Genomic DNA, 27,140 nt, shown 5'->3' on the forward strand with positions numbered 1-27,140 from the left:
ACCCGTATGGGACAACCCCGGTTTCCCCCAGAATGTATGCCAGGTTATGCTGCCCGCTGGTCCACCCATGGGTATCTCTCAACTCAGAGATAGCTCACAGTTAGCTCCCAAAGGGATGTAGTCAGGTTCCCGGCAGTCAGAACCCCGATGGTCACAATACTGGCTCTGGAATCCCGACGATCAGAATCCCAACGGTGAGTACTAGGGTTAGGCTGCTGAATGGGAAGGTTAGGGTTAGGCTGCAGTAGGAGTGGTTTAAAGTACTCACCAAAATGTGTCAGGATTTTGACCGTTGGGATCCCGGAGCTGGCATTGTGACTGTCAGGATTCTGAGCGCCGGGATATTGTACCTAACACCTCCCATAGAGGTTCTTCAGCAAAAATACCTCTGCTACTGCCCAAACTACTGTATTTCAATACCTTCAAAGTAGGCATTTCATCTCTTTGCTTCCCGCCCACTTAGTCTTTCGTCCACTAACCCATTTGAGATGAATGGTCTGTGAGATCCCCTTGGATCTCACAGACAGTGTCGGTACTGAACGTTATTGATTTCCATCAGATCCCTGTGTAGCTAGGATTGAATTAAATTTTAAACACAGAGTGATAAGGTAAGTAGTAACCAAGGCACCCTTTAAGAGGTCAGCTCTTGAAATAAGCCTGGAGATGGCAGAAAGTTGCAATTGATTGTGAGCACATTTTATACATGGATTTTAGTCATTTGTAGACAGAACAGGTGGCTGTTATGGACCATTATGTGATATTAAAGGGATGAGAGTAGATAAATTCAATAAAATGTAGGTGAATCAGCCAGCAGAGGGTAGAGGACATGCTGTTGTAAATAAGGAGATCGCTAACCAGGAGTGACAAAGGGAATAAGTGGAATATCACTTATGCATGAGACAGTGTAAAGGTTATTACTAAACCATGACGAATAACTAAAAATAAACCCTTGTGAGAGGAGATGTGAAGTAAGTAGTGGGATAGAGCTGAAGAGGAGTTCACATACTTCAACGAAAATAAAGGCAAAGCCAATATGATAATGCTTTATTGGGAAGCATGCTGTGCAGACACTTCAATTGGAAGTATCCAGGCCATGCCAAAACCGGGGCATCCTTTCAAGTCTTTATCACCGCATGGTATATAGGACAACAGCTACTCACAGGAAACAGCTGGATTTTGTTCTCCGGTAGCAGTGTTACAGGTAGAGGGGCTGGTTCAGAGTTGCTCGCAAGTCGGTCACAATTACTCCGCATTGCTTGCATAGAACCAAGGGCCTGATTCAGAGCCGGACGCTCTGACAGAGCGCTCGCTCTGAATCAGGGCCGGCCCTCTGTTTTTTTAGAGCGGCCTCCTGGCCGCTCGCATAGCTGTGGGTCACCACCCACAGCTGTAGCGAGCGGCCAGGGAGATGGTCGCATTGATCAAGACCATTGCGACCATTGGGCTTGCGACAAGACCCTTGTGGTAGGGTTTCGTTGCCACAAGCCCAAGAGTGCTTTCGGCTCATACAGAGCCGAAAGCACTCCCACTGACATCACTTGTGATGTCAGTGGGGCCGGCCCCAGTCGGTAGGCGTTCCCATGGAAACGCCTCCGTCTGGCCAGCCACGCCCCCGGCCCACCCACCAAAGGGGGCGTGCTGTCACTCAACATCTACAGCATGCCTCCTTTGGTACAAGACCCGTCGCTATCCGGGTTTCGCGCATGCGCACGACGGAGCCGGCTCCGTCGTGTGCATGCGCACTGGGCCATCATTGACCTGCTTGTGAGCGCTCAGCGCTCGCGAGCGGGTCTGAATCAGGCCCTAAATGCGGATGTTCACCTGTAAAGTTCTATGCCCTTATACATACATTACTTGTACAGATAGCTGCAAACAGAGCAGACTTGCACAGCCCTTTATCTGATGAGACGGATCTATGAGTTCACACAACATCATAATAGCTCACAGCTGCATCTACATGCCCTTACTATACATAACATCCCATTGCCGCCCAGTTACTTCAGCTGCAAGTGGAGTTGTGACTGATATGTATGCTTGGTTCAGGGGCATGCACAGTGCAGAAAATGTCAAAACCCACAAAATGGCCGTGCATTAGCCCACAGTGTTCTCCTCCTCTATCCCCTGTAGAATTGTTACATACATTTTAAGACACAAACATGCACACAGAGAAAACATACTAAGCACTTTCATCTCTTCTTAAATATGCCATTCCTGGTATAACCAATCTGTGTTAAATGTGAAAGGTCAGAGACCGAATGGATTCAGTGTATGAACTTTATGGACAGTCGTCTTGCACTGTAATATGTTATGAGAGTGCATACCTCACAATACACATTCCTTTTTAAAGTCTCAATAAAGATTACATTTACATTTTACACAGAAGGTGAACAAGGCTATCCGAGGCCTAATTCTTACAAAGCAACTGGATTTAATGAATTTACCCTTCTGGAACACTACCACAAAATATGAAGATAAAGCAAATTTTCAACATCTAGTTATCAATATTTGTGTGGATACTATTCATAAATAAAAACACATATAGAATCGTTGGAAAAGTTGGCATTGAATAACAGCAGATTACGTTTTTCTAGCAGATTACGTTTTTCTATGAAGCATAAGAGATCATTGTGTAAAGGACGAAAGGCACATATTCCTACCTGGTAGCGTTTGTAATGCCGGGCACACACTTGAGCAATGTCGTTCCCATTTGGCCAAATAGCAACGACAAAACAGCCAGATCGCTCAGTGTGTATGCCCGATTTGCGCTTTCCCATGCGATATCGTCCGGCCGGCCGTGTTGCATGGCCAACCAGATGATATCGCATGCGGCGCCGTGCATATTAATGATGGATGGAATGAGTGATCGCAAAACTTGTACAGCCATGGCGTTTGCATAATGCTTGGATTGGGCAGAGGCGGTACAGTGATTGATAACTTCTCCTGTCACCTTCACACTCCTTACAGGGGATCGCCTTCAGGGATGTACCCTGATCAATGCTGCTGCAAGTAATGATTGGTATTTATTCCATTGGGCTGGGATCGGCACTAAATCATGAGTCAAAGGCATAGCATTAAGGTAAGTGCTCCCCCTGCTCTCTCAGTCACAGTTCCTACCAGGTGTTGTGTCCTGCACAGATGGAGTGGGTGCAATTAATGTCTCAGTGTTTCTGGGAGAACCAGATGTGGACTTTGTATTAGGTAGCTAACACTAGGCAGGAGAGGTCTTGGGGGCCATCCTTACGGTGGCAACCATTTTAATGATGGGTCCTAAGGGGGTGATGCTACCCCTCTCCAGCACCTACCCCTTTGCAAGGCTTCCATCACTAAGACAAGTCTGACAAAAATAGACACAGCAGCAGACTGCAGCTATGACCTGTATCTGTTTGGCAGTGCACTATCAAATAGTTATTGTGCACAGCAGCTGTCCTATAAGGTCTGATCAAGGAAGTACATTCAGGGCTTTGGTAGGGAAGGGAATATTGGTAAAATATTTCCTGTATCGGGTCTGACGCACGCAAGTCAGAATTCTACCAATTAATCTTACTGGCATTAATGACTTAGTTGGGTTTTATCTCCTCTGGTGAGGATATTGCAATCCACCATTAAACCTATTTGCGTAAGTTATGACTCTCTGGAGTTCTCACAAGACAAAAGGTTTGGACCTGGAAGTGTTATTGTGCTTTGCAGAGGGTTTTTAAGGAGTAAGGGATTTACTGTAACATGAACCCTCTGGCAGGTGCTAAATCTTTTGGATAGTGAAGAGTCACTCAGGCCTGACAATTGTTGTTAGAAGAGGAAAATGGAGCAGAATGTTTCATTTCCATCTTTCCCCGATTTTGGTGACCTAGTTTCCAGTGCTTAGAATAGAACTGATGGAAGGTTTGGAGTCTCACATAGCTTGCTTTCTCTCTCCTCGGTGAGCAGGGAACGGCCTGGTGTTCCAGACCAGTCCTGGCATGAATCCCTCTGCACGTGTGTAGGTGTGTGCGTGCAGGTGCGCTCATGAAATGGGGACGTGACCTGGTCGGATGGGGCATGGAATCGCCGTATGGCAGTGATGTCTCACTGCACACCCCTGTGTCTCAGTATCCCAGCCAAGCAGTGCGCTGGGAGGAGGAGCTCCTTGCTCAGGGTTTTTTAGTCCAGATCGGCCCATTTGGCATTTGCCATAAGTGTCAGATGGCAAGTCCAGCCCTGCCTCTGAAATTTTCATACAAATCCATCTAGTGAAAGGCCCAGATCAGGCTCCCTGGTTTAAAGTTCTGCCCATCATACACCAAAGGAAGGTCTGACCAGAACCTCAACACCTCAGTATGTCTTCTTGTATCCAATGTTACCACTTTAAGTTTTCATCCAAATCCATCGAGTGGAAGGCTCAAAACAGGCTCCCTGGGTCCGAATACACTCCTTGGGTCAAAGTGCTGCCTGACGCACTCTGCAGTGAGGTCCAACCAGAACCCCAACCACTCCATTAGGCATCCCAGACCAATTGCCGTCCCTCTGAAGGTTTCTTCCAAATATATCCAGTGGAAGGCCCAGAACAGGCTCCTGGTCAAAGTTCTGCCCAGTGCCCCTGGGTCAAAATTCTGCCCAGCGTACACCAATGGGAGGTCCGACTGGGATCCTAAGCCCCCTAAAGCCTGGCCAGGATCCAACTGGACCACCTCGCATTGGTTTCATCCCAATCAGTGCAGGGATGGATCTTCAAGTTATTAAGTTTTATTATGTGATTTTGTCCAAATCCATCCCGTGGAAGTTCCAGAACAGGCTCCTGGTGTCAAAGTTCTGCTGGGCGCACTCCGCCGTGTGGTCCGACCTAGAACCCAACCACTTTATTATGCATCCCAGACCAAATGGCACCCCTCTGTGCAGAGATGGCTGGGGCTCCAGACCAGCCCTGGCATGAATCCCTGTGCGTGCTCGCAAAATGGGTATGTGACCTTGTTGGATGGGACGTGGCCTCGTCGCATGGGGTCATGGCCTCACTGCACACCCCCATCTCTCAATATCCCGGCCAAGCAGTGCGCCTGGAGTCGGAGCTGCTTGGCCAGGGTTTTAGTCCGGATCAGCCCATCAGGCCATTGGCCCATCTGGCATTTGCCATAAGTGCCAGATGGCCAGTCTGGCCCGGTCTGTGAGGATCTGGTCTATGGGAGATACTATCTAGTGTGGATGCTCCCATAGTGCTACTATCTCAAACCATCACAGTTCCAATTCCAAACGCTGTAGTCAGCACAAATAGGACTCAACACCATTGCAAACAGTTACGTGAATGGTAGGATTAATGTGTTGTGACATGGTAGTCAGTGATAGAAGATATGATGTCTGAAGTTAGATGGCAACTTTTAGCCTGGAAAGAAAACACAAGCAAGTAGCTTAGGCCGTTCTTCCAGTGCACTACAGCAAAGTAAAGGGTGGTACAAATAACTGTGTAGGCATGTTTGTCTAATGTGGGAGTGCTTTATATAGTATGATTGGGAAACTGATGAGTGATGTGTTTGTCCAGGTTCTTAACTTTTGTCTGGTGATCATCCAGGATATTTAGCAGCCTTGATTGGCGTACTACCTCAGAGAGGCTGATAAAAAGGTGTATCCATTTTCTTGGTCAGTCTCTCATTGCCTGGGGGAAACAGGTTAGAGGCCTGCTGAGAGACACTGATTTTGTTTGATGTAAGTGCTGTGCTAAATGCTGTTTTGTTTGAGTTGCACATTAGGTCCATCCACCCGGAGAGAGGGAACTTTATGTTAGAGAGGGACAGTCTAGAATTTATTTTTGTTATGTCTATTTTGTGCTGCTCCGCTTCCTGCTCTACCCACTGCCACTCTGCTAATCTGTCCCAACCCACCCCATCACCGCACCACCCCTATACTTAGCCCATTCCTGTCAGTCTGGCGGGTCATCCTTCTCTTTGGCTAGGGGTGTCCCATCGTATTAGTAGTGGGAGCCATTGGACAGGTGGTGTGCTCCCCAAGCTCCTCACTGCACATGAATGTAGAAGACGGGACATACATTAGCAGATTATTATAAAGATACTATTACCTCTATACTATAGGGAGAGCATTCTAGTGACCAATATAAATATTTTGAAACTTCGAGTGACTGCTATACAATACACAGAGCAATCTAGTGACCAATATATGCAGTCCTGAGGACAGTCAAATGACCTATATACACAATACACAGCATTACAGTGACATCTGCACAATCCAGGAAGCACTACAATATAATCTATATAACTCAGATTGCATTCTACTGATCAATTCACAATAAGCATAGCATTCTAGAATACATTTTACCTTGCTTACCCAAATGTCCTTATAAGCTGTCTCTTCAAAACTTTTAAAACATACATTATTTTACACTCGAACCTGACGCTTGGGACAAACCAAAAGCAGAGTAGGAACACTATAAAAATAAATATAAGCAGTTAAAGAATATAAAACTCTGTAAAATGGTTAATATGGGGTTGTAAAAAGCAGTGATGTAACTGGTAGCTGATTCACAGGCACATATTAAGGAAAAAGAAAACCTTAAGCATTGTATACCCTTTAGATTAAAAGCACTCAAGAGCAGGGCTGATAGTGTACACTATCTCCCTTCTACATGATATTTGTCAACCTCACATATACCTGTTCTGTTTTTATGTTTGATTTGTTTTAAGCATGTTCTTTTTAGGTTTTATTTGTTTTAAGCATGTTCTTTTTAGGTTTTATTTGTTTTAAGCATTTTTTTTAGGGTTGATTTATTTTAAGCATGTTTTTTTAAGTTTGATTTTTTTTATGTATTTGTTTTATGCATGATTTGTTTTATGTATTTGTTTTATGCACAATTTGTTTTATGTAGGATTTATTATACAAACAGCCTGGTGCTGTTGTGGTAACTGGAGATAATCATAACTGATAATATATCTGAAACTCTTGGCCAGTGCAACAGACCTGTCAAAGGAAACAAATATAACATTAAATAAAGCAATTATAATAATACTAAAATGGAAATACTATTACACACACATTTGAAGAGGAACCAACAGAAAGATCAAAATGCAATCAGTTAGTAATCATGAGTAGTTTGCGTGTACAACAGCAGGAATTGTATTGCAGTTGATTTAAATTATCAAACTGGCACCTGGTAATAGTATGAAGATAAACTGAGAATTTATTACCGACCACTATAAATCACAATATCTAGTTCTAAAGCACCTATTTCTTCCAATAGCATAATGACAGTCCTATATTACTTGTATGCAGATACAGCCCTCTGCACATGTGTGGCTCACTGCCTCCAGACCTCATGAGAGCAGCACTGCAAGAGTTGCTCAGTTGTAGCAGATATCTTATAGCAGAGCTTCCCAAACATGGTCCTCAAGCCATCCCAACAGTTCAGGTTTTAGAGATATCCATGGTTAAGCACATGGTTAAATCAAATCAACTGAGGTACTAAGTAAGTCAACTGTGGTCAAGTATGGATATCCTTAAAACCTGAACTGTTAGGGTGCCTTGAGTACAGAGTTTGGGAACCTCTGTCTTATCCCGGGCAGCAGGAGCTTATGGGACTTGTAGTTTCAGCACAGTCACACTGCTGGGGACATAATGTCCAGGATTAAGTTCATCTTTAGAGTCTGTTGACATTTTTGATTTCTGGACTGTCCTCAGTACGGTTCAGGAATGCCATTACGGATTACCTAATTATCTAAGAGAACTTTTGGAATGGCATTACAGTGCATTCCTTCTGAGAAATAGGACTAATTATGGTTAACATTACTAACCATATATCAGCCATATTGTAAAAAGAAATTATATTCTTAAATGCTTTAAATACCCCAAAATGATCTCCAAAATCCTAGTCAGTGAGAGGAACAGTGAGAACATGTTAAGACATGGTGAAGCCACACCTCAGTATACTACCTCAGTATTGTTACAGATGGCGATTGAGATACATTGTAGGACAGGAAACCGAATGTGCACAGGGTCAGCAAACTAAACTTTCAACCTCTATCACATGGAAATAGCTTGTGGATTTTTGTACATTGTGTACTGCTTGAAATGTATAAATATACAGGTTGAGTCTCCGATATCCAAAATGCTTGGAACCAGGGGTATTTTGGATAACGGAATATTCTGTATTTGGAATAGTTGCATATCATAATGAAATATCTTGGGAATGGGACCCAAATATAAAGACATAATGCATTTATGTGTTATATGCACCTTATACACACAGGCTGCAGGTAATTTTATACAATATATTCAACAATTTTGCGACTCGAACAAAGTTTGTGTACATACATAAAATTCAGTTATGTTTTATATACACCCTATACACACAGCCTGAAGGTAATTTATACAATATTTGTAATAATTTGTGCCTTAGACAAAGTTTGTGTACATTGAACCAACAAAAATCAAAGGTTTCATTTTCTCAGTCAAGCCAAAAACATTCCGTATTTCGGAATATTTGGATATGGGAAACTCAACCTGTAGTATATTTATATCAATATAATTTGAGCAGAAACATTGTTGATTTACATCTGATGAGCATCTAAGCTGAACTCCACTCATTATATTGCTTTGCTGTTCCTTTGTCTTGAACTCAATAGTTGTAATTGAAGATTACGATTAGATAAAAAAATTTATGTGAAACGTTAACTTGGCAGGAATTCAGTAAGGACAGTAGTATTAGAGATAGGAGTCTGCACCAGTTAAATGTAGTATTATATAGAGAGAAGAGAATTTAAAAAAAAAAAAAGCACACAACAACGTGAAGGGCTATCTTGCAAAACAAAATATTAGATAACTCTGTGTTGGTGGTGCACCCAAAAGATGTGTGTTATATACATAAATACAATTGCAAAGAGGCAAAAAGGAACAAAAACTTTTTGAGGAGGCACTCTTGAATCAATTTAAGAAAATATAATGAAATGATATTATGGATGGGGGAAAAAAAGGGGATAAAAATATGAGATATGGTAAGAACTCACCTTTGTTATCTCTATTTCTACGAAGTCCATAGGGTTCCACAGGATACCTTGGGGTATAGGTGTGACGTCAGTCATCGGGCACCATAGAGTTAAGCTTTCAGCCTCCCAGGATGCACTAGGGTCCCCCTCCTATACCCCGCCCCTGAGCCAAGGCACCTCAGTTAGTTACCAAGCCATAGGCTGGAGGAGGAGAAGGAAGAGAGAGAAAGAAGATCTGGATATACACAATAATCACACTCTCACCAGAGGGAGACGGGAAAACCGGTGACCAGACCAAAGCCCATCTGCAGCACAGGTGCGACAGGGCGGGAGTCCTGTGGAACCCTATGGACTTCGTAGAAATAGAGATAACAAAGGTAAGTTCTTACCATATCTCATATTTTCTACTTCAGGGTCCATAGGGTATCCACAGGATACCTTGGGGATGTCCCAAAGCAGTATCCTTTAAGGGTGGGGACGCTCCTGTGCTGAAAGGAGAATCCGCCGCCCGAAGGAAGCATCCTGAGAGGCGAAGGTGTCAAACCTGTAATACCTCACGAAGGTATGGACAGAGGACCACGTAGCAGCCTTGCAGATCTGGACTGCAGAGGCACCACGTCGAGCTGCCCACGAAGGACCCACAGACCTAGTGGAATGAGCCTTCAAAGAAGGAGGAACCGGCAGACCTTCATGAAGATAAGCTTCAGAAATCGCCATACGGATCCAGGCTGCCAAAGTTTGCTTTGAAGCAGGCCAACCCTTTTTACGGAAGCCATAGAGGACAAACAAGGCGTCCGACTTCCTAAACGAAGAAGTGCGGTCAATATAAGTCCTTAAGGCCTGCACAACATCTAAAGTGGCCTCACCCACTGAAAGATGAGGTGAGTTAAAGGCCGGAACAACTATTTCCTCGTTAACATGAAACTGGGAAACAACTTTGGGAAGAAATTCAGGCCGAGTGCGGAGCACTGCCCTGTTCCCATGAAAAATCAAGAAAGGGGGTCTACAAGAGAGAGCCCCTAAATCAGAAACACGTCTGGCCGAAGCTATGGCCAGAAGGAAAACAGTCTTAGCTGTTAGCCATTTAAGATCCACTGAGCCCAGTGGTTCAAACGGAGGTCCCTGGAGAGCCCTCAGGACCACAGCCAAATCCCAAGGCGCCACAGGTGGAACAAAGGGCGGCTGAATGCGGAGAACACCTTGCATAAAGGTGCGCACATCCGGGATTGTAGCAATCCTACGGTGAAACCAGACAGACAGGGCCGAAACCTGTACCTTCAAAGAAGCAAGGCGAAGCCCATGATCTAGTCCCGCTTGTAGGAAGGCAAGTATCCTAGACAGACGAAACTCCCGCGGTGCATAACCTCTTGGTCGACACCATTGGAAGAACGTATGCCACACGCGATGGTATATCCTCGCGGACGACGGTTTCCGAGCTCGCAACATGGTACGCACCACAGAGCTGGAAAACCCCATGGACCTCAACATGGCTGTCTCAACAGCCACGCCGTCAAAGACAGCCGAGCCAGGTCCGGGTGAAGACAAGGACCCTGCGACAGAAGGTCCAGTCGTAGCGGCAACTGCAGAGGACTGTCCACGGACAGACCCTGAAGGTCTGAGAACCAGTGCCGTCTGGGCCACGCGGGAGCTATCAACAGGAGCGTCCCTCCTTCCTGTTTGAATTTCCGGATTACCCGTTGAAGAAGGGAAACCGGAGGAAACAGGTATGCGAACCGGAACGTCCACCGGACGGACAGAGCATCCACCAGAGACGCCTCTTCGTCTCTTGTGCGAGACCAGTACGCCGGCAACTTGTTGTTGTGCCGGGACGCCATGAGGTCGATCTCTGGAAGACCCCACCTGTCCACCAGCAGTTGAAAAACGTCCGGGTGCAGGGACCATTCCCCCGGATGAACGTCCTGGTGACTTAGAAAGTCCGCCTCCCAATTTAGCACTCCCGGGATGAAGACCGCTGATATGGCCTGAAGATTGCGCTCCGCCCATACCATGATCCGAGACACCTCTACGAGAGCCGCCCGACTTCGGGTTCCTCCTTGCCTGTTTATGTAGGCCACGGTGGTAGCGTTGTCCGACTGGACCTGCACCGGGCGACCCTGGAGAACCCGATGTGCCTGCTGGAGAGCATTGAAGACCGCACGAAGTTCCAAGATATTTATTGGAAGCTCCGCTTCTGTCGGCGTCCACCTGCCCTGGAACAACTGTGGACCCGAAACTGCTCCCCAGCCCCGAAGACTGGCGTCCGTTGTCAACAGGACCCAATTTGGAACCCAGAACGGACGTCCCTTGCTGAGATGGGTCATCTGCAACCACCAGGCAAGGGACAGGCGAACCTCCGGGGTGAGCACTATCGTCTGGGACTTCAGAGACTGAGGCAGCCCATTCCACTTGGACAGGATCAGGTGCTGCAGAGGTCTGGAGTGAAACTGGGCATATTCCACCATGTCGAACACCGACACCATGGAGCCCAGTAACCTCATCGCCGAGTGTAGAGACACCCGGCGACTGTGCAGACAACTGCGCACCCTCGACTGTAAAGCAGAGATCTTTTCCTCTGTCACAAAGATCCTTTGCTGTCCCGAGTCCAATAAGGCTCCGAGGTGCAGAATCCGCCGGGACGGGATTAGATTAACCAGCCGTGCCGTTGCAGCAGCGCAATGGTCAGGTCCAAGTGGCGTAGAAGGAGCTCTGGAGATCCTGCCACTAATAACAGGTCGTCCAAGTACGGCAACATGCGGACTCCCTGCAGCCGCAGAGAAGCCGCCATGACCGCCATCACCTTGGTGAACACACGTGGTGCTGTCGCCAGGCCAAAAGGTAACGCCCGAAACTGAAAGTGGTCGCTGCAGATTGCAAACCTGAGGAACTGTTGATGGCGCAAAAGAATAGGGACATGCAGGTAAGCGTCCTGTATGTCCAATGACACCATGTAGTCCCCAGGTTCCAGCGCCAGAATGATGGACCGTAGGGTCTCCATCCGAAACTTCGGCACCCGCAAAGACTTGTTGAGAGCTTTGAGGTTGAGAATCGGACGATACGACCCATTGGGTTTCTGCACCAAAAAAAGATTTGAATAGAAACCCTGGCCCCTCTGGGAGAATGGAACAGGCACTATGACTCCAGCCTGGAGTATAGTGTGCAAGACCTTCCGCAGCTCCGTGGCCTTGTTCTGGTCTGATGGTAGACCCGTGGTGAAGAATCGAGCCGGGGGTCTGTGTCGGAAAGAGAGGGCGTACCCGTGGGAGACCACCTCGAGAACCCAAGTGTCTGTCGTGGTGACCGACCAACACCGGGCGAACTGCAGCAGGCGGCCTCCCACTTTGGGATCCCCCAATGGGAGGCCCGGACCGTCAGGCCGCAGGCTTGTCATCAGGCTTAGGGGCCGGACGTCTGGTACTCCATGCCTGCTTCCGGGGCTTGGCCGATTTTTTGGGGACCAGCCTGTCGGGGAAAAGACTGTGGTTTGGGCCTGCCCTGGGCCCTATAAGACCGAAAGGACGATGGTCCTGAACCAGAAGGAGCTGCGGCCGACGGGAGACATGCCGATTTGGCTGCCGCCAGCGTGGCCACAATCTTGTCCAGATCTGGACCGAAGAGAACTTCTCCATTAAAGCCTTTTTGGAGTCAGCGTCCACCTTCCAGGATCGCAACCGCAAGGTGCGACGAGCAGCCACCGCTGCTGAAGAAATTCGAGACACCAGTGTACTAATGTCTAAGGCCGCCTCGTTGATATAAGTGGCCGAATCACGGAGATTACCAATCAACTCCGTTTGTTCGGCCAGACAGTCGGAATCAAAGGACGCCTCCAATGAATCCGCCCAGCGCTCCATCGCTCTGGCAACAACCCAGCAAATGGCCATAGCCGGCCGCGCTGCCCCCCCCCCCGCAAGGGAATAAGCGGATTTCAGGCAGATCTCCACCTTGCGGTCCGTAGCATCCTTAAGGGAGGACATGGATGGCATCGGCAATGTGGCACTACGGACAAGACGTGTCACATGAGAATCCACCTGTGGAGGAGATTCCCACTTAGCAAAATAATTATCCGCGAACGGATAAACCACAGCCAGACGCCTCTGCGGCTGGTATCGCTTGCCAGGCTGTTTCCACGCCTCCTCTAAATGGTCCATTAACTGACCCGAAAGAGGAAAGACTGTGGCGTCACCCTTCACATCCTTAAAAAACGCATACTTGGATTTAGCAGCTGGGGGAACTTCGTCCTCAATCACCAAGGCTGTGCGGACTGCCCGAATAAGTCCAGGAATATATACCTTGGACCTAGCGTCAGCGTCCTTAGTATGGAGAGGTTCCTGATCGTAAGGTTCCAGAATCTCCCCATCATCAGACGTCCCTTCGTCATCCTCATAAGGAGCCGACAGACGCCACCGGCCGTTTATGTGGCTGCATCACAGTCTCCCCCTGCAACACATCCGACAAGTGCTGTACAGAACTTGTCAGGGAGTTAACCCATGCCGGCTCCTGAGAAACCAGGAGAGGGGAAATAGGGAGACTGCGGGGTACCACCAATTGTCTTGGGAAACCCTGCATGGGTGACGACACCACTGACTGCTGGGACAAACCCATCTGTGTAAACGCGGGCTGCGGAGCTAACTGGCCCACTAAGGTTGTAAGCGCCTGAGCGAAACAAGCCCAGGGCGGCTCCTGTACCGGTGCTGTAACCGTAATAGGCCGTGCCATTGACAAACACTGCCGGCAGAGGCCCTCCGCGCTACCCTCCCCCTCCGCTAAAGGTACTTTACACGTAGTACACTGTAGCCGGAGAGGAAAATCACTTTCAGACATGATGGTACTAAGTATGTGACCCCTCTCACCAATTGTATTTTAAAGAGGTGAGAGACCTCCCTGCAGCACCGCACCGCAAGGGCTTAGCAGAAAGAACAGGGATATTAATAAAGCTGACAGTCAGAATAGAAGATACAGGCAGCAGCGCTAGCACAGTCACATACAATGCAAAGAAAATCAATTCCTGCACTAACCAGCACTGATCACTCAACTACGCAGACACAGGGTCTGGTAGGACACAGCGCTGCATACACAGACCTGACCACAGCGGAGGAGAGGTATGCGGGGGGACCCAGACCAAGATGCTTCCTTCCAGGCTTCCAGCAGCGTTCACCATGCGTTCAGGAAGATGGCCGCCGAGGAGCAGAGAGGAGGCTGGCCTGGGGGAGAAGCGCTGCCACAGGGCCAGTCGGCAGAGTGCAGAGAGGGCTGTGTGCAGCGGGGGAGGCGCCGGCTGTGAGACAGGGAAGGCGTGCTCCCCTGGCATGCATTTAACCCCTGGGACGCCACAGCGCTACCGCTCTGCTGCGGTCCGCTGTCCCAGGGGGGTAGTGGAAGCGTAGGTTCTTACCTGGCTCCACGCTGCAGCCAGTCCCCAGGGAGCCCCCTGCCTGGGGACTCTGGACCATGTAACAGCGGGGACCCACCGCGGGACCCCGCTGCTTACCTTGCTGTCCCCCTTGAATCCGGCCATGGTCTGGAACATCTGGGGTCACCGCTAGCTGTGACCCCAGATGCTCACCAGCATCCCCGGATCGGTACCGGCGTTCTGGTACCGGCGGGGGTGTAGGGAAGACAGCATGGACGTCAGGACTGACTGTCCATGCTGTACATCCAGATGTGCAGCCACAGCTGCATGCAGAAAAGCTTCAGGGGCTCTTCTTAGCCCCCACTCCAACAGGTGCACCCGACTCCGGCCGGGCACCAAACTAAACTGAGGTGCCTTGGCTCGGGGGCGGGTATCCTGTGGATACCCTATGGACCCTGAAGTAGAAATTTTACTTTTATTAGTGAACCCTGATAATAAAAAGAGTGATAATTGATACACTCAATACAAAAAAACAAAAACAAATGTATATTGTATAGAAAGAATTATGCCAAATCACATATTAATTACTCAAATGCATATCCATCGGCAAATATATCTGTCCCTGGTTAGCAAAATTAATTGGTCACTGACCAACACGGATATAGACAAACACCACCTACCTACGTTACAAAATGTCTTTCATTCATTCAATTGGTATTAAATCATCTTCCAGCATTATCTGATAGAAAATCCCTTTAGGCAAAAGAGCATGTCATTAATATCTTATACAATCAATCACAGGTAATTATTGCAGAATGATTAGGATGTCGCTTTAGTTTAGAGTATTTGTTCTTTTTTGCCTCTTTGTAATTGTATTCATTCAGCAAGGACAACCAGAAACAGTTTTAAGGGTAAATTTACTAAGAATAAGTTTTGAAATTTCTGCATTATTGCAGGATTCTATTCCACCAATTTACTAAACTCAGTACCACTGCAAAAACCAGAGAAACCACACTTTAGAACAGAACTTGGCTTAGGGTGTACTCATACTCCTAACCATAAGCGGCTCAAACCCTTTTGGATAAGAGGAGATGCCCATGCTGCAGTCCGGGTGACACCGGTGGTCCAGACTGTTCAGTTACGGTGCTTGCAAGTATAACGTGTATGCACAATAGATCTGGCAGGCACCATGACCGACGCTTCTAGGGGCTGCATCATGATTTCCCCCCATTAAAAGGATATAAACCACTAGATACGCTACTGTACATTTTGGGTAAAGTGCCACACAGATCCTAGTCAGAACGTCTTAATATATTCCTATGACAGAGACTGTCAGTGAACTATCATTTGTGCTTATACCTCCTAATAGGTAGTTTATCAATGCTCAAGTAGGTCTTGTTTTTGCCCTTTCCTTATGTCTATAAGTGAGTGATAAAGATGTGACTGAGGATGTGAGGGAGCTTTTATTTAATAAATTAAGTGTGACAGACTTGTTTTAATATTTGTTTTTACAGGTGAACTACAGGTCCTGTCTGCCAGGGCATGCTGACACTTGTGGTTCTCCAAGTGCCATCATGCCCTGGCAGTCATTTAATTTGGGCATGACAGGGCTTGCTAGGACAATAGTGCTAAAGTAGACAATTATTTAATTAAACCGTAACCTGTTCTCACTGCACAGTGTGGTGCCAGATGCATTTGTGGTGATACACTACCTGCTGTATCAGGCTAGTTCTTCAGGGTGTGGGCAATACCTGAAAAAGGGTTCCCTGCCAATGCAGGCTTTACACCAGTCAGGTAGGGATACAGGGGTACATGCTTCAGCAGTTCTTGCTAGAATGAGTTGGGAACCAGACCTTCTCATATATAACACTATTTATCTCCTCCTGCACATGACTTCAATGAACATGGATATGGTTACAGCAGAATTTCTCCTCTCCCTCCAGCACATAACTTGAACATGTCAGATGACATAGGCAGTTATCAGAATTCAGTAGCATTATTTTCACCGCTCATTACACACGCACAGCTACGCAGCTCTGTTACACATCTTACTGCACACAGGTCTATATTGCCTTTGCTGACACTTGTAGTTCTACACAACACCTACATCATCTCCTACATGCACATGTAACTATCTCCAGCAGCTATCACACAGACTCGGCTGCTACGTCACCACGTTATGTTCCTCCAAGTACACAGGGGTAAGCCCACCAGATGGCACTACCCATCTTTACACTATGGGGCTCTCTGCCTTTTCGTCAAGTATTAGCCACTCACTTCTTTGTGTTGAGAACTCTGCCCATTTTTTGTGGCAGCCGCCTTGGCGCTGTCCTTCTCCCTTGAAATGGCAGTGCAGGAGCTCCTTGGCAGTTCCCCAGCTATACAATGACTCCTCCCAATTGTCAGTAACTGGTCATAAGCTCTAAAAGTTACCAACTGTAACAGTCTGACCACGCCCCCTCAGTGACTCCCTTCCCCCCCATGTCACCAATAAGCAGGGCCGGCTCCAGGGGTCGGAGCACCCTGTGCAGGCTCTTAATAGGGCGCCCTTACATCACGCGCGGCGACTGAAAATGGGGGCATGGCCCAATTACCATAGGCCACGCCCCCTATGTGACGTTATTTGGAGGCGTGCATGCTCGGCATGCCTCCAAATAACGTCAGGCTGGGGGGAGCCTCCCATCAATAAATGGATGCCGCATGCATGCGTGCAGCATCCATTCAGACTCCGGCACCGCACCAGCGGTGGGTGTCCCCAACCTCCTGATTGACCACCCGCAGGCCACTACGGCCCACAGTATTGTCCCGCTGAAATCGGGATGTTGGGGACACCAGCCAAGTGTTCCCCTGCTATGGTGCCACCATCCCTGGCTGATAAAGCCCAATGCTGGTAGTGGAAAATTTGGGGGGACCCTGTGTTCTCTGTCCTTCCAATTTTTCCAATTATAGTCTAGACATAAAAGACTAATGCTGGTTACTAATTTTAAAGGTAATCCAGCGGGATGGGAGTTAGGAGGCAAATAGACATTCAAACTGATGCATAGTGAATACTATGTTTTGGCCCCAGAAAACCATTGGCGATGCCCATCAATTTTTCAATGCTGGACAACTTGCCGCTTGGTAAATTTATCTAAATTGCTACATCCAAAAATGCTACCTACTATTATAATTTTTTAGAATTACAAATCCTTCACCCTCCACCACACACACCATACCCAAAGATCCAGATTTCCTTCTAATTAAGGTTATTTACTAATTATAATTGAGACAACAAATTGATATCACCCTTGGTCGTACAGATAAAACCAGCTGCCTCACATGTACATAAGGGAGTAACACCCACTCCCCTAATGGCAATCTAAAACAACAATTTCTGTACAGTGAAAAAGCGCTATGTTTCATAAAGATGTATGCTAGTCTAAAACCTTATACATACTGTATATATCATTAGGCATATGTATTAAAATAGACAGGTTTTTATTCCACAGGTAAAAGACACACTCATGTGGACATAAAAAAATATATATCAAAACATACATAAAAAACATCAGAATAAAGACTTCAAAGGCAAAGGAACAAAAAGTCACCATAGTGTCCGTATATTTCTCACCAATTCTAGGTGTTGCGGTGGGCTAGCTCAAAGAAATCAGTGAGGCCCTGGGCCAAACAGCTCGGCACCACCGCAAGAGGCTTAGGTCAGACCTGGTTAGGAATTCAGCTGCTACACGTTCTTTTTTGTCCCGGCATCACGATGTCCATGCAACGCGTTTCGGTAACTTGCCTTTTTCAGGAAATTATAATTAAGTCATTAGGTTTTTATTAATACCCTTAACTGCAATATGCTCAACCAGTCAGCACAAACAATATCTTAAAAAAATTTTAATTTATCTTTTCAATATCCCAAGACTTTTGTTTTTAGCAACTGATGATATATCACCAAATCCAGCTCCTCCCACAGCTAACAAGTATTTACTTCTGATTCAACACACTACTACTGAAATCTAGTAAACTTCAAATGTATCACCTGACAGTTTAAAATATCTATTCTAGTGTTATATCCTGACATAACAATAGCAATCTCCTATCTTGCATTATTTATTGATTACCAGTTATTTATATAGTGCACGCATTTTCTGCAGCACTTTACAGAGAATATTTGTCCATTCACATCAGTCCCTGCCCCAGTGGAGCTTACAATCTATGTTCCCTACCACATGCTCACACACATACACATTAGGGTTACAATTTGTTGGGACCCAATTAACCTACCTGTATATTTTTGGAGTGTGGTAGGAAACCGGAGTACCCGGCAGAAACCCACGCAAGCACAGGGAGAATATACAAACTCCACACAGTTAGGGCCGTAGGGGGAATCAAACCCACAACCTTAGTGCTGTGTGGCAGTATTGCTAACCATTACGCTGTCTGTGCCTTCCCCAGACTAATCTGTCACATTTTCATTTGGTCCTAAATGCCATGGCAATACTCTTCCTTTCTCAGCACTCTACATCTGCAAATCCTGGCATGGTATTATACTCTCCAGTATCCAATTCAAATTACACATCACATCTACAAAACTATCAACACTATCACCGTTTAATAAATGTAAAACCTAATAGGGAACCGCTTAACTTTGGGTGTTATGAATAGCTGCAGCTGCACCTTTTCTCTGGTGGCTGTGGCTGGTTCTGCTTGACCACTTGCTGTGTGCTGGTTTCAACAAAGGACTACTAGGATAATGAGTTAACTCTTATTTGTAGGTCACTGAATTATAGCAGACAATAGGTGTGGAAACAATGTATCTACTGGATCTATTTGAATCGATGAGGTGCCATTACAATTGCTTGCAGCATTCCTGTCATCCTTCCACTGGACCACCAGGGAATGGAGACCCCCACCATGGCACCAAAGTGCTCCATTTCCTGGCAAGCGGAGCTGTGGTAAAATACTGCTAAAGAAGAATGAATCGAACCACCTTGTTAACATACAGAGAAACTCATCAATTAAACATATTATTGGATGCTAAACAGAAGAACAATTGTTGGCGCTAGTTACCACTACAAACCTGTACAAATGTAGCAAAGTGAAAGCATGAGGAAATCAATCATATCTTGATGAAAACATTTAAGTGTGGGCTATCGTCTTGCCTTCCTCATTCCTGCAAGTCTTACACCATCATGTACTATTGTGGCTTTCTTCCTACATTTTCCCTTATGTTGAGCTATTAGCATTATATTTGGAAAATCTATTCCTGTGAGTTAGATTAAAGTAGAAGGACATCACATTCCAGCTTTTACTTGACTGCAGGTTTTGGCATGTGATGGACATTAATAGTTCCTTTCATTAGTTTGTATGATACATTTGAGTATAATCATGGTATACTTCATTATGTTAAGGATCATATTTATTATTCTATTTAGGTCAGCAAGCCTTTGATGGGAGTAATTATTTTATTATTCATGTTGCTTTTTTAACTAAATTATGTGATGTTTCCATCAAACTGAGGAGTCTATTTGGACAGACGTACATCATCAGCGCTCCTCTTGTTTGCCAACTAAAGGCCCACATACACCTACCGACAGGTCACACGATCCTGCGATCAGATCAAAAATGCCGACCGCCAGCAAACGATGTTCTGTGTTCCGTTGGAGGATCGTTGAAATTAACTGGTGTGCCACAATCATATTTTAATCGCGATCGGCAAATCGGTGAAATCAACATGTTGGATTTCACCGATCCTGCAATGCCGGGTTGCAAATTCTCAACATCACGGCAATTCGTCGGTAGTGTATGGGCCCCTTTAGGCAGATCAGTCCACCATCTGGCACTGATAACAGGTGGGACAAGTTTTCAGTGAAGTGCCACTTAACCCAAAAAGTACAGGATTCTGCCATGCTTACAGTGTAATTGACACTTGTATTATTGCATCACCTACATGGATGCTTAATAAATAACCTTGGACTCCAAGGTTTCCACTGGGCAACATCAGGCCACTAGTATGGGACCTATCCCACTTTATGCAAAGCCCAGATTGCATAAAGTCATTGAAAGTGGATGGCCATACCCACATACATTCCCCAGCTTTCTATCTTAAATAATACAGTAGCCCACCTATAGATCTCAGCACCCTTATGAACTGTTTTTTTTCTCCTATAGATTACCAAGACTGTGCACACTGGAGCACAATACCATTTGAAATAGTCCCAGCAAGGCATAATGCGTTAGGATCTCCCATTTGGATTATGTGGATCTTCAGGGACTGCCATTCTCAGGCCTTGATGGCAGAAGTGGATGTATATCTGTAGCGGGCAAGTTCAGACGACCAATGGTAGACTGAGGAGCTGCAAACAGGTAAGCTTTTTATTCCAGAGTGAAAAAGGCAGAGCAAACACAGTTCAGGAAAAATAAATCATCTTACATGAGTCAGCAGTTCAAACGAGCAGGGTATTCACATGACAGTCATGGTTCAGATTGTCCAGCATAGAGAGAGAGAGCTGCTAAAGATGCAACCTCTCACTCACATTACCACTGACTAAAGGGCCCCATACATCAGAGATGGATTGCAGCAATCGTGCAATTTGCAATCGATCGTGTATAAAAATCTGCAATGTATGGGCTTCACAGATCGCAACCAAAAAGTGATTGGAATTGTTTAATCAGATTGTCCAACATGTTGGATTTCACAGATCGATTGGGGCTGTAGATTGCTAGTGTATGGACATGATCAGCAGATTTGCAGACCATTACCATGAAAATGATGGAGCCTTTCAAGATTGCCAGATCAGTGTTTGCTGCAATCGATCTGCAAATCACTGAAAATGATCTGTAGTGTTTGGGCGCAGATTGCTCGATTGGGAAATCCTAAGATCTGGCAATAAATCTTCAAATTGTTCAATTGTTGTTTTCAGATTGCTGATGTATGGGGGCCTTTACTTAACTTACCAGGTTTTTATACTTTAGCTTGTCTTAATTGAGGAAAGGGTGTGGTTCCTTCCTGGCTACAGGGAGGTTAACCCTTTCCTCAGAATGTGGGAGAGACCCACTCTGTCACAATATCTATTGCCCGTATCCCACATATATTCAGATAAGGTCATGTTCAAGTTATTACATTACGAGTATAACTTACTTTTTTCTATTAAACAGATTATTTTTAAGCAATATCACGTTACAATGTATTTCTTGTATAGTGGTCATTCAACTAGTATTTCCTGTTCCCCATCTAACAAGATTGTGGATGTTCTACAGAGCTTTCTCAGATAAGCCATTATATTATAATTTTCTGGTACAAAGATTGCCACTATTGCACTTTACTATTCAATTCACACTGAAGTCACAGTGATTTATATTCTATACCAGTGTTGGCTAACCTTGACACTCCAGCTGTTATGGAACTACATAACCCAGCATGCACTGCTACAGTTTTGCTATTAGGGCATGCTAAAACTGTTGCAGGGCATGCTGGGATATATAGTTCCACAACAGCTGGAGTGTCACGGTTAGCCAACACTGTTCTATACACTACACCAGAGGTTCCCAATCACGGTCCTCAAGGCTCCCCAACAGTTCATGTTTTCAACGCACAGGTGACTTAATTAGTACCTCAGTCAATTTCATTTAACCACCTGTGCTTAACCATGGATATCACTAAAACCTGAACTGTTGGGGAGCCTTGAGGACCGCGATTGGGAACCTCTGCTCTACACTATTTGGCTCTTCTAAGCACTACAATGGTGTGTTTCAAGATAGCAGCCTACCTAAAAAGGACTCATTGTTATTTCTAATTACATAAGCCAAAGAGTAAACTGCATATCATTATATTTAGTGCCTGCATCTGATTTTTGCAATATCTATGTCAGTGGTCGAAGTGGGAATTTTTAAGTGGGGGTATGGAAAAATCTAAGGTTGTACTTATGCGCGTGCCAGAGAAGGGGGTGTGGTCACTCACAAGGGGCGTGTCCCCTGGAGGCCCCTCCGCTGGGACACACGATACATTACACACCAGCCATGGCAACCTCCGTTGACAGGATCCGGGTAGCTGTGGCACGAGCAGTGAGGGAGATCAGTGAGCTCTGGCTGCGAGAAGCAGTGCATCTGGAGCCGGCATTCTGTCAGCGACTGAACAGCTGCCAGAGTCTCCAGCCGCCCGTAGCCAGCGCCCTCACATCTGGGACTACATGCACTGTAGTAAGCAGGCATGATAAGAATGTTGGGGAGTTGGGGTACAAATGTTGTGCTTATTATAGAACAAAAAGCACTTACTCATTCCCTCACATTTTGGCTGGCTTTAGGGGCTGGGGCTGTCCTAGTATACACTGACACTGACAGCCTGTAAGCAGTGTCAGTGTAGCGAGCAGAGGCATGCACATTGCTTTCCAACTCCGCACTGAAGCCACGCCTCTGCCCTCTGCTTAAAGTTGAAAAAAAAAAAATAGTTTAGTGCTCAAAGTGCCGGTATGCCATACCGTTGTATACCGGCACACTTCGAGCACTGATCTATGTAATATAAATATGGGCCTGATTCTGATGCATCTGCAGCCGCTCTTCTGGACAGATGCGGCAGACTGCTTACTACACTTACATCAGTACACTACAAAATACACAGTGTCATTTCATTCATTATTAGGTCCAAATAGGTAGAAATCATTGGCACTCATACTGTATGCAGAAATTGTGGATATTAGTAATGTCAAAATATTTTATTTCTGTTTTATGCTAATTTTGATGGATTAATCTTCTTAATTAGCACATGAAATAGTAGCATTTTAGCTATGGCTTCTTGTTTACATTCCAACTCCTTAACTCATAGGGCAGCCAGTGTCTGCTATAAAACATTGCATGAAATAAAATGTATATACCTTCTGGGGTCATTATTTTGGAATATGACCTCTAGGACATGAGCAGTCCACATAATGAATCATATAATAAGTACAAGTACACACAGATGGCTGAGTGAGTGTTATTAGTATTTGGACTTATGTCACTTTGGTAAATCCGAATGGATGCATGCTGTTGGTTGGGTGGACGTTGCTGGTGCCGTGTCCCAGTAAAAACTATTTCTCAAAATAATCATAAAACAAACTGCAGTACCATCTATGACCACTAGGACAATGCAGAGATCATCAAAAAATGTATTTATGATTTAATGTAATAGTCGTACTATAACATTGTATCATAGTGGAATAGCATTTTTGTTTGCCCTGTGAAAATTCCCATTTTACAAAACATCTTTTACTAGGCTCATCATATAACCCTTTAAACCGGGACACTCGTGACTTACACAGGTTCTGTGGCTGGCTGACTTCAAGCCTGCATTTCACCTGTTTTAAATCAGCCACAGAACCTGCATAATGCATGTGTCCAGGGTTTAAAGGGATAGTATGGTAAGCCTGCCTTTTACCTTTCAAATCTCCCCAATGTACATACCTGGTATAATAAGTGTTTGTGCTATGGCAGAACTACAAGCACACTGATGAGCTGGTTTGTGTGAATAGAACCAGGCCCCATGTGATGCAGTTTGCCATGTCATTCCACCAAGGGGAATACCTTAAAATATGAACTCTCCTTTTTGTTCTCCAACACATGAACACTGGAAAGCCCAAAAACTGTACCAAAAATTTAAATAAATTATTTTTCTTTAAATATATAATTTAAGGATGACTACCCTCAATTAAACAGTAGTTTAGGGATTCAGAACCACCATTTGCTTTCATTCCCAATCTTGTACTAGTAAGATAGAAGAGAAGTACTATAGTTTTAGTGCAGATTTTTACCTTTCAGCAAGGTTTACAAATTACTTTTAGGAAAGGTTTTGAAAAAATGTGCCAGAGGTGCAAATCTTGTCTGGGGATGTTAAGGTCCTATATTAGTGCAAATGGTCCCATCTTTACAGGAAGTGCGTGGATCTACTGGCCAGGATGGGAGGTACTTCTTGTATCAGGGCATTCCTATCTACATGTGGCTGAAAGCCCTCGATCAGAGCCATCTCTGTGTACGACCCACACTGGATAAATCACACTATTCACACCAGTTTGAAACTTTATACAGTACTGTGAGCTTGTTTTTTCTTCCCTTGCAGGTCATGTTGGAGCTATTCTAGAAAGGAAACGTGATCCACATAATCAGAACGACTAATTATTTTTCTTACTGTAATCTGCTAATTCCCCGCAGACATCTTTTGATGGTTTCCACGAACAATGGGGTTGATGGAAACACAATGTTTTTAAGGAAATAGAAAACCAAGGTGCAGAAAGAAACCATTGTAGTGGATGTTTGACATTTTTTCTCTTAACACTCTTGAGAGTTTATCCATTAACAAACAAATAATTTACGGTCACTTAGTTCCTTGGGTATAAAGCCAATATTGCACAATGGTTCTTGTGATGCAAGTAAGCAGAGGTAATCAGATAAGGTAATCTTGGATAACAGTATATGGGGCTGATTTTGAGTTGGTAGCAAAGCAAAAAAAAAGTGCAAGTAGCTTTGCACTTTGGCTATACCATGTTGCACTGCATGTGGGGCCAAATTAAAATGTGCAGAGAGATTTAGATTTGGGAGAGGGGTGTCCAAACTCAATTCTAAATTGCAGTGTAAATATAAAGCTGTCCAGCATGTGTGGGCTACAAGCAAATGCAGCCAGTATTTACCCTACATGCAAAAAAAATATGTATTTGAACTCCTTGCATTGCAAAATGGTTTGGCCAGGTGCAAAGTACCTTGTTTATTTTGTTTTCCTACAAACTCAGAATCAGTCCCATAATGCAATGCTGTATACAGGTTACTAGATTCTAAAAATACCTGTCCCTAGCACCAAGATCACCACATATAGGGGAATTCAATATGGAGCGAAAACTCAGTTTTTGCGTTAATATCGCACCTATGACGTCATTATCGCAGGTTTTAGTTTTACACTGTATTAAATTTCAAAGACTTTTCGCAGGTTCGAAAAGTCTTTGAAAAAAAACGGGGATAACTTTTCACCACTGAATAGGTGGCGAAAAAAAGTGCAGAATTGGGGTTTAGGGGTGCAGGCTTAAAAATAATAGCCTGCACCCCTGGGAATGACAGTTTAAAAATAACTGTGTCAAAATTAAAAAAAAAATAAAAAATAGGGACACCCCAAATAATGTATTTAAAAATTGGGGTAAAAAAAAATAAAAATGGGAAAAGTGTTTAAAAATAGGGAAATAGGTTCAGTGCTATTCTGCAAGTATGCAGCAGGTGTATTCTAGAATAGGCTATTAGCGGCAGGTGCATAGTTGCAGAACTTTTAAAAACTTACTTTAGAGACATAAAAATAGTCTAGTACCCATTTTCATGTACCCCAAATTTGATGGGACCACTTAAAAAAACAAAAAAAACAACCCAAGTGCTCTTCTGCAACACTTCTTCAATGTCTGGAAAAAAACACCTGCTGCGGCTATTTATATCCCCGACTTTAATTTGCAGGCTAAAACGGGGGTACCCATAGTGATCCCCCATGTTTTTACAACTTTAGGGGGGTCCTACAATTTTTTCCAGGAAAATTTCGTAGTTTATCACAAATCCCTCTTCGCCAGGTCCCGTTTTCGTAGCTTTTATATTGAATACTGGGATAAAGCGGGCGTGCGCCCGATACTTTATCCCAGGAAAATCTCCAATGTGGAGCAAAAAGTCCAGAACGGACTTTTTGCTCCCATATTGAATACCCCTCATAGTGTATGTTACTGCTCCTACCATGCACACAGTATAATGTTACAGGCAACACTCATTTAAGAAAAGATACAATTCATGTTACTATAGCTCTACAAGCATGGGAAAAATAACGGTACTACTTCCTTTAAACATTTGAATACAGAGTTGGTGTAACCTGAATGATACTGTAACTTAATCACTACTTGTGATGCCTTTCTTTACAAATAAAAATAAAACTTAAAAATGCTGAAGCATCAAATACAGCAGGAGGGTCAGTAAATTGTAATGTTCCTATATTAGGAAGGAAAACACCTAGAAGTATCACAGATGGGAATCTATTTTATCTTGAAATATGTGGGTTTAGATAATAGCAGAATAGTAAATATCTGAACCATTCTGTAGAAAATGGTTCATGTTTGTTAGTATTTTAAATGTTATATTCTTCAAACCTGCAGGGTAACACACAGCAACTGTGGGGTGAAGCTCATCCAAAATAAAAAATAAAATATTGGACTGGTCCCTTTCTGCTACATCTCGGTCTTGCTGCTAACCAAGACAACAGAAAAGCAACAAGAGAAAACAGACTAAATACAAACAGGGTGATCTCTGCTCTGACAGAGCTGAGCAGCAGTCACAGTCCCTGAAAGGGAACACAGACGTCTGAGGAAGAGATTAATGATAAGTGGAATCCAATTTAATTATACACTGACCGAGGGCCACAGAAGTGGAGCTGAAGAAAACCTTTTTAAAGCACCTAGAAAAAGAGCACTGGGACTGACATCTGTTGGACATTAGGAATTTATTCCAGTTGGTGAAGGGTGTAAAATTAAATGTAAATTCTTTTAAATATTCAGATAAATTGGTTCATGTAACTGCATGTATGAGAAGTATGATGGAATAGTGGGAAAAGTACTAGTAATACTACAGTAGTTTATGTATTTACTTGTTTATATATTGTAAGACAAAAAAATAACAATTCCGTTTTCATAAAAAATGTATGTCAGGATCCAGCAGCCAGCTCACTTACCTGTCAGGTGGGTTTCCTTCCTCCAGCACAGGTCCCGTCACTCCTGCGGCTCCATCCGATGGGCGCCAACATCTTTGATTGGGTCAGCAGGACCCAGTCAGCTAATTCAGCCCTCCAAACCTCAGTGTAGCAAGGGGTA

The 27,140-nt window shown here is 44.7% G+C and overlaps 1 long non-coding RNA gene across 1 annotated transcript; it reads left to right on the forward strand.

Annotated features, from left to right (window-relative positions):
* The first annotated feature begins 3,001 nt into the window (after positions 1-3,001).
* LOC148519751 (uncharacterized) lies at positions 3,002-26,743 on the forward strand. The gene is made up of 3 exons (XR_015878913.1): positions 3,002-3,076; positions 20,461-20,655; positions 26,430-26,743. It is a non-coding gene; the product is annotated as an uncharacterized LOC148519751 (long non-coding RNA).
* The last annotated feature ends 397 nt before the right edge of the window (positions 26,744-27,140 follow it).

This window comes from Taudactylus pleione, unplaced genomic scaffold (assembly GCF_031769625.1).
Source record: "Taudactylus pleione unplaced genomic scaffold, aTauple2 ptg000184l, whole genome shotgun sequence".
NCBI lineage: Eukaryota > Metazoa > Chordata > Amphibia > Anura > Myobatrachidae > Taudactylus > Taudactylus pleione.